Source organism: Prinia subflava, chromosome 3, assembly GCF_021018805.1.
Source record: "Prinia subflava isolate CZ2003 ecotype Zambia chromosome 3, Cam_Psub_1.2, whole genome shotgun sequence".
NCBI lineage: Eukaryota > Metazoa > Chordata > Aves > Passeriformes > Cisticolidae > Prinia > Prinia subflava.
The window spans coordinates 64,836,572-64,849,046 of NC_086249.1; the positions used below are offsets into that span (position 1 = coordinate 64,836,572).

Here is a 12,475-nt window from a genome sequence, read left to right on the forward strand (position 1 = left end):
TACCATTTTCAGGAACAAGTTAGAACAAACAAACAAATAAAGGTTCAAGGAAAGGACTTGTGTTTCCGACTTCATCCTGGGTCATTTCATTTGAAAAGTTTTAGACTTGGATTTTCAACAGTGGATTGTCATTAGCCCAGGCTTAAAAATCTCTCAGCACAGTCATGTTTTCAAAATGAAAGTTTTTACAGTCCAAAATAGTGTATTTCACTGAATTTTAGTAAAAAATGTAATGGGTGAAGAGCTCTCCAGTTAGTGTTTTTGTTTAATGAAAACTCCATATGGATCCAAAATAAAGTGCTTTATTTTGATCTTCCTGAAAACTCCAAGCCTTCCTTCTGTCCATCCTTCATTCAATTTCTTGTGTAAAAACTAAAATTTCTCATGTAATGATATTTGTTGCCAATGTATTTGTTCGAAGATTATATGTTTACTAATGTTAAATTAAAATCATCTGATACAGAAACATTTCCCAGCTTCAAAACCCAAATACTTCATTTTTTACTCCAACTGCAGCAGACCCAGACATCTCTTTCATCTAATTTCTCTGTTGTAATTGACCCGTCCTTTCTCTCTTTGATCACTAACTTGGTCAAATAAGACTATAATGCAATGATCCCTTGAAAAATGATGATCTAGTCACTATGGTTCATATTTTCCCATTTATTAGGTATCAAGACCTAATTTTGACATGTAATAAATACGGTCTTTCAGCTTTAAGAGGCAGAGGAAAGGAATTTCATTGAAATTGGCTCATTAATATTTATTTTATCTTCAGAGTGACTCATGAACTGTTGCAGGTTTTGATAAGCAATTAATGCATCAGTGACTCTAACAGACAGGGAAAAGATGATTATGGGCAAGCAAATAATGGTTTGCTTAGGCACGCATCAGTCTCTGCAGTTTTAAAAGTGAATTTCATTACATTTTGTGAGTTTTAAAGAAGCAAACAGAGAAAAAAAATTAAATGTTTGGAAGTATCACATAATTATGCAAATGTTAATGTGAGAATCTACAGAGTATCCTGTTTAATGATACATGTAGTTGTGTAGTCCTTTTATTCATTCAAGGCTCTGTTTGTGTAAATAACCATATGTAAAGGATTTTTTCTAACACTTTGCACGAGTATTTGAATCTGATGTATATTCATGCTCTAAACTCTGTGTAGTGTGGAAAGAACACTACTGCCTATATACCATGTCTTCCTTTTACAAAACGTTTTTCCTAGTAATTTACAGCTTGTTCCCTTTTCCTCTCGGGTCAGCAGAGCAGTGGCACTCTGTGTCCATCTGGAATTTGTCTTTTCCTTTCTTCTTACTGTTTCAAAATCACCTTTAATTCCTGCCTCCCACAGCTCTGCTGCCTGACAAATCAGTGCAGCACCTGTTCATCATCTTCATACCTGTGCATTATTTGATGCTATTCTGTAGAATCTAGTGGAGATGTGTGGGTTGTGCAACTATTCACAGCTCTATGTATTTTCACACCTACATATTGTCATATATTTGATGCCACCTCTGCTCCTGAAGTCTGTATGTCCATATATTGCTCAGTGCATAGTGTACTCTATGCTTTTTAGCTGGAACAGAATTTTTTTACCGAACAGCTGTGTGAATGCTGGTGCAGTTATAGTGTAATAGAGGTTTAAGAGAGCTGCACTACAGAAAGAAAGAACAGTGTGCATTCTTTGTATAATCTGAAGAAGATGGTATGTAGTTCTCACACACTGAGTAACAGCTAAAAATGCCCATTGTTACAGAGCACCTTGCAGACGCATCCTGTGCTTCTTTTGGGCTTGGCCTAAGTTGCCACAGGCTGGTCTCTGAGCTTGTGAGCCAAGGAAATCCCCGTGGAGGGCACTGTACAGCCTGATGAACGCACAAGAAGTTTATGACACATTTAAGCCTTATATACATGTAAAAAAACCCAACCCACACCAAAACACCTCAACAAACCAAAAACCAAGCAAACAACCCATGGAAATTTGCTTACGAGTTATAATAAATTGTTTCATGTCACTCCCATTGTGTTATCGAAACCACTGTTAGTGTTAAGACAGAAGGACAAAGAGATCTAAGCATGATTTACAAAGTTTTGGTGTGGATGGAGGCTACTATCTACAGCATGAGAGCATTTTCCCTCTCCCTTTATGTATGGATTAATGTCACAGCCCTAGGCCATGGCAGAGCAGCCTCCAGTGTCACTTAGGGTGTGATTCAACAGCAGTTCAAGCTACTGCCACCCTGGATTACCCAAGTGCTGCTCTGGCACCATCCTCATCTCTCTGTTCCCACCCCTTTGCCTCCGTGCATACTGTCCTGGCAGCTGAAAGTCAAGCTGGTTGAGGGAGTGTCTGTGCTCTTAGCAGAGTTTGCTATTTGAAGATTTCTGCTGCTAGAAGTTGGGGAGCCCGTAAGTGAGAGGTTCACTGGAGTGGACCAAAGAGAGTACCTGAGAGGAGGGGAAATGGGTCTGAGGTCAGGCAAAAGCTAAAGAAAAAGGGGAAAGGAAAAGGAGACAAGAGAAAGCTAAAATTTACAGAGCTTTATAGTTAAATCTTCCCTGCAAACTTTGCATATGAGTTTTGTTCTTGATTCCCAAAAGATCAATGGTGTCTGAGTTTAATATTGAGTAAAAGAGATGAAAAAGAATATTGATCAGTTGTTCATTTGCTATTCTGAGCACTGATGATTTTGGGATCTGAAGGAAAATGAAGTATGTGACCATGATACTAAAAGATACATATGCATATAAAAATGTGGGAATCAGAAACATAACATTAAAAAAAAATAAGGTCACACAAATTCTGGAATTTCCTTATTTTGAAAGTTAGGAGTCTGTGCTACATGTTTGGTAAAATTCTTGTATGTACTTTATATATGTATATATATGTAGTATAAGCCTACAAAAATTCAGAACGGGATTTTCGAAAGCACTGTCTTCACTGTATTCTAGGAGTTTTCCAAGCAGTTGGAAGCAACACAAATATCAAAATTGTGGAAGCTCTCAAGTTCTTTCATCTCAGTCTTATCCTGAAAGAATATCTAAGTTATGTGTCTCCTAAAAAATAGGCATAATTAAATTTAATTAAATTCTATTAAGAGAGACTTTTGTCTTGTTTTTTTTTCTTTTTTTTTTTTCTTTTTTTTTAAATCAACTGTCAAATACTGGAAAGAAAGGAAGATATTTCTTGTGGCATGGAATGCTAGCAGAAAAAAAAAATTATAGACTTTATTTAGATCTTTATTTTTCTTCCTGGTTATTTTTGCTGGAATTAATTAGCTATAAACAGCCAGAATTGGTCCAATAAACTGATATCTTCAAAGAGGGTAAGAAGGATGATACAGGAAGATGCAGGTCTGTCACTCTTACCTCCATCCCTGGAAAGATGATGGAGTATCTAATCCTGGAAACTATATTCCAAACAAATGGAGAAAAAGCTGATTGGAAGTAATGGTCAACCTACTTGACACCCTTAATAGCACAGCTAGATTGATGGGATATGGGTAGAACAATGGATGGTGTCTACCTGACCTTTACCAAAGCCTTTGACTCTCTCCTACAACATCCTTAAATATAAACTGTCAAAGTGCACAGTGAGGAAGACTGAAAAATGGATCGGTGGGTGGGCCCAAGGGATTGTCATTGGTAGCACAATCTGGAGGCAAGTCATTAGTGCTGATCCCCAGGGGCTGATACTGGGGCAAATACTCTTTAATGTCTTCATTAATGGACGGGGTGATGGAACAGTTTACCCTCAGCAAGTTCGCAGACAGTACAAAACTGGGAGGAGCAGCTGATACACCAGATGGTTGTGCCATTCAGAGGGACCTCGGCAGGCTAAAGAATTGACCTGAGGGGAATCTGATGAAGGTCAGCAAAGGGAAATGAAAAGTCCTGTACCTGGGGAGGAATAACCCTGTGCATCAACAGCTGCTGGAGGCTGACTGACTGGGAAGCAGCTTTGGAAGAAATGGTATGAGACTCCCAGAGGACACAAGTCGAACACGAGAAGTGCACCTGTACAGTAAAGAAGGCCATCAGCCTCCTGGGTTTCATTAGGAAGAGTGCTGCCAGCAGTTTGAGGGAGGTGATCCATCCCTTCTCAGCACTGCTGAGACTACATCTGAAGTGCTCTGTCCAGTTCTGGGCTGCCCAGTATGAGAAAGGTATGGAGTGACTGAAATGAGTCCAGCCACAAAGGTGAATATGAGACTGGAGCATCTTCCATATCTGGAGAGGCTGAGGGAGATGGGGCTGTTGAGCCTGGAGAAGAAGAGGCTCAGGGGAATCTTATCAGTGTGTATAAATACATGAGCCACTGAAGAGGAAAAAGCCAAGCTGTTTTCAGCTTTGCTCACTGACTGGACAAGAGGCAATGAGCAGAAATCAAAACCCATGAAAGTGCGTAGAATGGGTTGTCCAGAGAGGTTCTGGAGTTTCCATGTTTGAAAATATTCAAAACCCAACTAGACATGAACTTGAACAACCAGCTGTATCTGACCCTGATTGAACGGGGATGTTAGACTTTACGACCTCAAAAAATCCCACCTAAATAAATCTGATTCTGTGAAATGGCTTAGAAGGTGGGTGCATCAGGGGAGTATTCTTACTGAGGAGCCAACCATCTTTTACTCAGTAACTGTGTAGGACCCACATAGAGGGATCATGGTCAGAGAAGGAACACATCATGTTCATGGTGTTCTTATAGTGCAGGATATGGGCACTGGCTTCATCTCATGACTGGTGAACATTGCCATGCAAGCACATTGCTAAAACTGAATCTTCACAAGTTTGTGTGCACTATTTATCTCACACATCTCTGGTCAAAGCAAAAGAATCTTTATACTGTCTCTTAAGCATGGATAAAATTCCCCACAACAGGATGATAAAATTTGAGATGAAGGGAGTGATAACCTGGAGGTTCTCAAAGGAAGTGGTAGCCAAGCTAGCACTCAGCAGTAGTACCCTTGTTCTCAAGAGATGAGGAGGTATTGGTGGTAAGCTGTGGAGGGAAAATGAGCTTTGGTTTAGAGATTGGACAGATACTACTTAAATTTGATGTTGTGGGAAAATTAATTATAGTGTTCCTGTCACCAAACTATCTGTCTGGAGTTAGCCTTGTACTCTTTTAACTTTCAGCAAGTGTGTGTTCCCGCAACCAATTTGTAAAAGACAACTCCCAAGTGAGCCACTTGCCATAAAGTTCTTTCATACTTTAAAAAAGAACAAAAAAATCTCAAACCCCTATAATTTTTAGGAAAGAAGATTCTGGAATAAAATTGTGGAATTCTGCCTAAAGCTTTTGTCATATGACCGTGCCATCATAACTTTGCTGAATTTAAATTACTTGATACATGGATGAATTTAAATTACTTCACAAGATCAATAGAAACTGATTTGTGAAAACTGCTGAACAGCTATTGGGTTTAAAATCTAATACAATTGTGTTTGAAAAGAAGATTCCTGCTTTAACTAACACAGAGAAGACCATCACCTTCCCTTTCTCTCCATTCAGATACCCATCCAGCCACAGCTGTGAAAAACTGTACTGCTTGTATGATACAGTATGGCATATTTTTATACATCTGTCATTTTTCTAATGTAACATGAAGTCAGTACTGTAGTCATGACCTCCATCAAATTCAGATTCTTCTAGTGTTCTATTTCACTTCCTCATTGTTTCATCATGGAAAAGCTCCTTGTGTCTGTCAAAAAGTTTTCTTCTGAAGCTAGGATGGGTTTTTTTCATCAGAAAAGAGAGTGGAGAACTTTTAAAACAAAGTGAAAACCACCAAATTAAATGTTTATAGCTTGTTTCTAACTAATGAAAAGTTGTCTTCATTACATACTAGGCTTTATTCCTACCTGAATGTACTTAGCAGTTGGACAGCTCTTCCCATCTTGTTTCATTTGATCTATCCTTTCTATATATTTCAGTAGCTTGCATTTACTGATATCTGACGTATTACCCTTATTTCTGGCATTTATACCACACACTATATATTACTACAAGTTCCTATGTTGGTTTTTTTGTGACTGATATCACTGTTACCCAATAACAAGAAGATACCCGGTACAACATTTAATATAAAAATGGTCATAATCACAACTCAGAGCATTTTACATGTTGGAATGGCAGTTGTATGCCTGATGTTACTGGATTATCCTCAAAATTGGTGTCCTTTTACAGTGCAATTGTTCTACTTTTATGAATATGTAGAAACAGGCTTGAAATCATGCACAGAATATTGGCAGAGGCAATAATACATGCTCAGTTATGCACACACTGTGGAAAAATGGGTGTTAAGGTTATGATCTGCTCCTTCGATATATCCAGGCATTGTACTCAAATGCAAATTAGAAAGACAAAATACGTGCACATTGCTGGATGTACACTTGATAATATCCTGTTTGTCTTTTATTTTAAGGTTTATTATACACTGGGAGATGTGTGGCAAACACTGGAAGTGTTTGTTGCCATCAAGAACTTTTTAAACATAATAGAAGAACATGAAACCTTGAAACCACGACTGTCTAAACAATATCAGTTGCTATGTTCCTCAGCTTCTCAGAATTTAAATATATGGTATCTCAGCTTTGGTACCATTGGTACCAGAAATGGTACCATTTTCAAGGTACATCCTTTTCTCTGAACTTTTCTAAGTTTACATCTCACATTTTCTGAAAAGTGTTTTTTAAATTGATTTGCCGAATTGCCCAGATTCCTCCCCTGAGTCTCCCACAGTGGAGTTACTTGATGGGCTGCAAGTTGCACAGGCAAAGTGTCATGGACTGACAACAATCCCCTGTTCCTGAGCCTTCTGCAGTACCTGGTGGACTGAGGGCAACAGAAGAGCTTGAAATGAAGGAATGAGATTTACCTTGAGATGGAGGAGGGAGGAGTTAGGAAGGAGGTGTTTCTAGTCTGAACTTTGTTTCCCACCGTCATGATCTCTTTGTAATTTGCAATATATTAATTGGTCTTCTCCAAACTGAGGCTGTTTTGGCCGTGACATTAATTGGTGGGCGATGTCCTTGTCTTAATCTAGACTCACAAGCTTTTTCTTCTTATTTCTCTCCCCTTGTTCTTTAGTGGAGGGGAAGTGAGAGGGCAGCTCTTAGCCAAGTCCAACCCACCGTGGTTATCAAGACACAGGAATGGCTTTGGCAAGCAATGCTGAGTAGTGCAGGTCCACATGAGGCAAGTTCAATCTAGACTGCCAAATAAATAATGTAGGAGTATATCATGGCATGCATTATGCATTCATATTTAATGTGTTTTGAATGAACCTGCTTCACAACTTGAAATTACTTGAAACTTAGGTTAAATGTTTCATTTTGCTGTATTTCTTTTTTAAGATTGAGATCTGTTATGTCAGGAAAGTGTTTTTAATCTTTTTTTTTTAGTGACAGAAGATTAGGCAAAATTTGGTCAAAATGCACAGATCAGAAATGATTTTCCTCTTTCCATTGACTGCATGGGGACTCAGAGGTCTGAAAAGTGTGGAGTAAGCAGTGTGGGCTGCCATCATGGTCTGGGTTTAGGTGATATGATAGATATCTAACTCTGCTTTGGCACAGTGGCAGCTTTGTCTCCATGTGCCTACTGGGCACTTGGACTGAAGGTGAGGACAATTCTCTAAGAGACTGAAAACACTGCAATCTGATTCTTCATATTTGCAAAAGGAGAAGGAAGGAGTCTTTTCACTCTTTCCCCAAAACTGAGTAGAAGGTATGAACATGTGTAAAGAAGAACATAACAATCCTTTCTTTAGGCTGGGTATGTGTTTTTTCTCTGCTCTTCATTTTTCATTGTGAGACAGAATAACTTCACAAAGAGAGAGGTACTGAGCCGAGTAGACTTCTGGTATCTCAGTTGGCCTTTAAATCAGTACCAATGCTTTGTAATGAAAGAGAAAAACTTTTAAGGGAAAAATCCAGAGATTCTGAAGCAAATGAGCTTTTTGGACTGTTTTGGTCCCTGAAATGATATGAACATGTATTAATAAGTGACTGTCTTATATGTCGCAAAAGATCTTCAAAGAAAACTGGTTTTCCCAGGTTCAAAGAAGAGAGTGAGAAGGCACTGAAAAACCCCATATACAGATACAGGAAGCAGAAACATTGATCTTGTAAGCTGAAGTTTGGAATGGGGAAAGAAACACATAGGTTCTCTGAAATACTAACTAAATAGTACGTTGTCCCCTTCTTTTTTTCTGACTTTTTTGATCCTTATTATCATAAAAAGGTGACCCTCCAATTATAGAAAGAGTTATTGACAGTATCTAATGCTAAATGAAATAGTGCATTATGACTGTTAAGTGGACATGATTTTATTAAATTACATACTTTTGTCACAGAATTTAGCTAACAAAACTGCTTTGCTCTTCCCAATTCTCAAACATAAATTGCAGCCTGTAATAAAGTGTAAACACATTGTACTGATGCAGCCAGCTTGGTTTGCTTTCACTAATTCATTATGTATTGTAAATTGAAATACTTTTTTTGTTTTAAGTGAGTTGTGCCTGAAAAAGGTTATAGAGGCCCTAATCTGCTTTCATTGATAATCACACTTATACTAAATTTCTTTTGGTTTACACAGGTGACCCTAGGTCTTAGACCTAGATTTAAAGAACAAGTCTGCCTGTGTCCTACAAGACAGCACAATGTTAACCCTCTGTGTCAGAGCTGTATCTGCTGGGCACACAGAAAAAAGGAGTAATAAGATATATTTGAACCACAAGAAAGCATAAATAAATCAGTCAAACTCCACACAAGCAGCTGATCTTTGGAAAGAGCTACTGCTGGTTTTATATAATTTCTTTTTGGAGGAGAACCACAGAGTGTTTTCACTGAACATAAATGAAACACCTTGGCATCCACTGAAGCAGACTTGGATCAGGAGAGCTGGCAGCCTCTCATAAGAAGCAGTTTTTGTTGAACTGCCTTTGAAGAGTTTGAACTGGCACTGCTCTGTTCTGGCTGCAGGGTAACTTGGCTGAGAACATTCGGATTTCCCCTGACATTAAGTCATTTAAAGTAAAAAAAAAAAAAAAAATCATTTCCTTCCCTTCCAGCTCCATTCAGGAGGAGAAACTATTTTTACTGCCAGACTTGCTGAGTGTTAGTCCCTCATGAATGGAGCAGCAGAATGAAAAACCATTTACAATTTCAGTAATTAAGGACCAGAAGACAAAAAGTATATTAAGTAGCTCATATTTAATGGGCTCTTAGATTTCATTTTGCAATCCCCAACATGCAAAATTCTGAAGGAAAGCAGAGATAATTAAACACTGATAAGATATGAGAACAGTCTCAAGAACTTGGACAGGATTACTGATTTTGATAAATGTAGGAGGCGAAGGAGGATATGAGTATCAGTCGTGAAATTTGGGGTCTGTGATTCCTAGAATCCAACAGCTTGAGCAGCAATCTTTTACAAAACCGAATTTAAAAATTCTGATTATAAAAAGCTGGTTTGAAAGCTCCTTGTATTTATGTCTCTTTCCTTGGTCTTGACTGAAGATTTTGTAGACTCACAGAATGGTGTACATTGCAAGGGACTTTAAAGATCATTTAGTTCCCAGACCTGCCATGGACAGGGACTCTTTCCAACAGACCAGGTGTTCAAGGTCCCATCCAGCCTGGCCTCAAATACTTCCAGGGATGGGGCATTTCCCCTTGGCAATGGTGCTGCATAGTGCCAAGCCAAGTGGAATTGTTAGTTCAGTATCTCCAAGTTGTATTTCAATTTATATATCACAGAAAATTATTTTCCTTTTATTTCCAATACTTCAGTGCTTTCCTGAGGAGGTTACCACGGCCTTGCTGGTGGATGTTCATTCTGTACATCTGCAGTCTACAGTAATTTTTCCTCAATAACACCTGGTTGGGTTTGAGCTTGAAACCACTTCCGACTCTATCTCTCTTGAAAAATTATAGCTGCACATTTTCAAGTATCATATGAAATTTCAATTTCAATTGTGAATAAAATTTCTTTGAAAATATCACTAGCTGGCAAATCTATTTAAGATTTGTCTTGCAGGGGATTCTAAATTGTTAGTAGTTTGAGCAGGCATTATTCTAAGTGTCATCTTTGCTGTCTAATTCTCTAGGCTTTTGTTCACAATGTTTTCCTATTCACTTGTCATGGACTTTTGCAAATTCTGTAAAATGCTTAAGCATAGGTATGAATCTTGTAATTTGCCACTGTAAGTCCAGAACTTGCTTATTTCTCTGTGTCTGAGACCTACTGTTAGAGTCAAGTAGTCTCAGGTAGAGAAGACAAAATTTGGAAAGAAAGCAAAGAAAATAATACAGAATTTCTCCATAGTTTTCCTGGGTTGCAAACCCTGGTGGTACTCCACCATTCTCTCCTCAGATTAACTATTGCATATTAACATTTTTCCTGTTCTGAAGGAAAAGCAGATGTTTATTACCTCACGCTTGCTCTCCTTGTTTTCAAAACATTGGATTTTGTCTTGATAGGGAGTACTTTAATCTCCCATGCCATGTGAGCCCTCTCATATATCAAAATGCATTTTTCTTTGAAACAGAAGTTTGAGATTAAATGAGCAACTGTTCCAAGGGCAAAAAAAAAAAAAAAAAAAAAAAGAAAAAACCCAAAAAACTCAAACCCCAAAACTAATAGAAGGCTACTGAAGTGGTTGGGAATACTGAAATACTGATGCTCCCTCTCGTGGTTTAACTGAAATAAAACAAACCAAGGAGGCTATAACAGTTTAATGAATTGTTCTCCTTGATCAAAATCTTTGGTATTTTTGATTAGTAATCTGGTGCTGGAAATGCTGACAACTCATCAAGAATCTGTTTCTAGAAGAAAGTATTCCTTGTGTATTTCTAGAAAGGAAAATAAAAGCACATTTTCATTTGTAAAAAATGTATTTCCAACCAGCCTGCTATTTCATTCTGGCTTTGTTTTAGGGCTATTAGATTTCAGCTGTCCATTTGCTCACGAGTGTTTGAGGGGTTTAGCTGTAAGGAATGTGGCAAGTTTGTGATCTGACAGCTAGAACTGAAAGCCACCAGACTAATCACTAACTAAAACATGCATTACATAAAATCAGATTATGGCATAGCTAATCACTTAGACTGTGCTGTGCATCAAGGAACAGGGGAGAAGACACTTCTCTGGGTACAAACCCTCTTGGTCTTCTACTCAGATCTGACTGGGTGTGAGAATCTGGAGTCTGAAAACTGCCCTTTCCTATATTTAAAGAGTTCCTTTAACTCATGTTTGTTTTGGTAACTTTAACAAGCACTGTAAGTGTGCTATATACATATATATATGTATATATATACATATATATACATATATACATGCATATATCTCTAAGAGTTCCTGTAAATGGAGTATGTGTCAGGTGTTAACTAGATTGATTCAGTCTCACAGACCTGCAAGGGAGGTATCAGTATGTCCATAGTCCATGCAGGCATTTAAAACTTGAGTCTACTGAGACTTGGTAAATCTGGTTTGAAGTGCATCACAGGACTGTGCCTTGTTTGCTTCAGTCATTTGATGTAAAATAATTTCAGTAGAAATGCTGAGGTCAGAAAGAACCATTTGTATAGTGGGAAAAAAGAACAAAAGGCACAAACCAAAACCGAAACAAAGAATGTGACTCATTTCTCATACTGAATGTCTGAACTTAGAGGACAGTGTCCGACCATTATTGATATGATGCAGTTCTGTTTAAATACAGAGGTTATAATGCTCCAGTTTTCCAAACTGTGACTAATCATAAGTAGACATTTTAGGGAATCGCACCAAGCCAAATCAAACTGCCATAAAGTTCACATGTGGCACTAATTGCAATTTAACTGCGTGGTTATTACAAGAGCTTTTAATTAACTCAGTCATCATACTGTGGCATACAAATTGTGCATAATAGCAGCATGCTGACTATAATGACAATAGGTTTGTCTGAACTGTGAAAATCGGGAGTTTTATAATTTTCTGAGGTTTCTTTTTATGCCCTTAAATATTGTGTGGTATTTAAGAACATTTCAAAAAAAGGAAAAAAAAAAGAAAGAAAAAAATCCTAGCAAGTTGCTGAGGCTTGCCTGTTTTAAATTTTTCTGGAAGTCTTTAATTCTTCCTGAAATTCAGTGGGAAGTATCTCACTGAATTATTTTTTGATTATTTTTCAGTTTCACTTTTCTATTTTTCATCCAATTTGAGGATGAAATTTTACACACTCTTTTGCTTTTGAAGCCAAGAAAAATGCTCTGTTTGTGGAAACATTCAGAGGAAATCCTAGTCCAGTGAAACTTGAAGATAGTAAGAATACATTCTGGTCAGATATTGCTGCAAGATGGTCATTTATTAGTTCAGAAGGGTAGTGAGAACATTGCTCTTCTCTCAAAGTTATGATTCCAGTCTCTCAAGACTGGAAATAATAGCACTCAATGATTTCTAAATTGGAAGATTAATTTTGCAGTCCAAAGACTA

General features: G+C 37.8%; 1 protein-coding gene across 1 annotated transcript in view; it reads left to right on the forward strand.

Moving 5' to 3' along the window:
* The window catches only part of GPC5 (glypican 5), a 615,376-nt gene that overhangs the window by 95,998 nt on the left and 506,903 nt on the right, over positions 1-12,475 (forward strand). The gene's annotated exons all lie outside the window — the stretch shown is intronic.